The following is a 534-nucleotide window of genomic DNA, read 5'->3' as shown; positions in this document are numbered from 1 at the left end:
GAGGAAATCATAAAGATTAGAGCAGAAATTAATTCAATTGAGACAAAGAAAATTCAAAGAATTAAAAAAAAGCAAAAAGCTGCTTCTTTGAAAGATTAAACAAATCGATAAGACCCTAGCTAACCTCATCAAAAAGAGGAAAGAAAATATTCAAATACAAGGAATAAGGAACGAAGAGGGTATAATTGCCACAGACCCAGTGGCAATTCAGAAGATTATCTATAGGTACTTTTAAAATCTGTACTCTCACAGAATAGAAAACACAGAAGAAATGGACAAATACCTAGAAAGGTACAAATTACCACAACTGAATCGAAAAGCTATAACCACTCTCAATAGCCCAATAGCAGCCAATGAAATACGAGATGTAATGGAAAACCTAAAGGCAAGGAAATGTCCAGGTCTGGATGGATTCACAGCTGAAATCTACTAGACATATACTGAAGACGTAGTGCTTATACTCTTCAAAGTCTTCCATGAAATTGAAAAGGAAGCACTCCTCCCAAAATCATTCCTGGAGGCAAGTATTATACT

Source organism: Octodon degus, unplaced genomic scaffold, assembly GCF_000260255.1.
Source record: "Octodon degus isolate 3935 unplaced genomic scaffold, OctDeg1.0 scaffold00527, whole genome shotgun sequence".
Lineage (NCBI taxonomy): Eukaryota > Metazoa > Chordata > Mammalia > Rodentia > Octodontidae > Octodon > Octodon degus.
Note: the sequence above shows the minus strand (reverse complement) of the source record.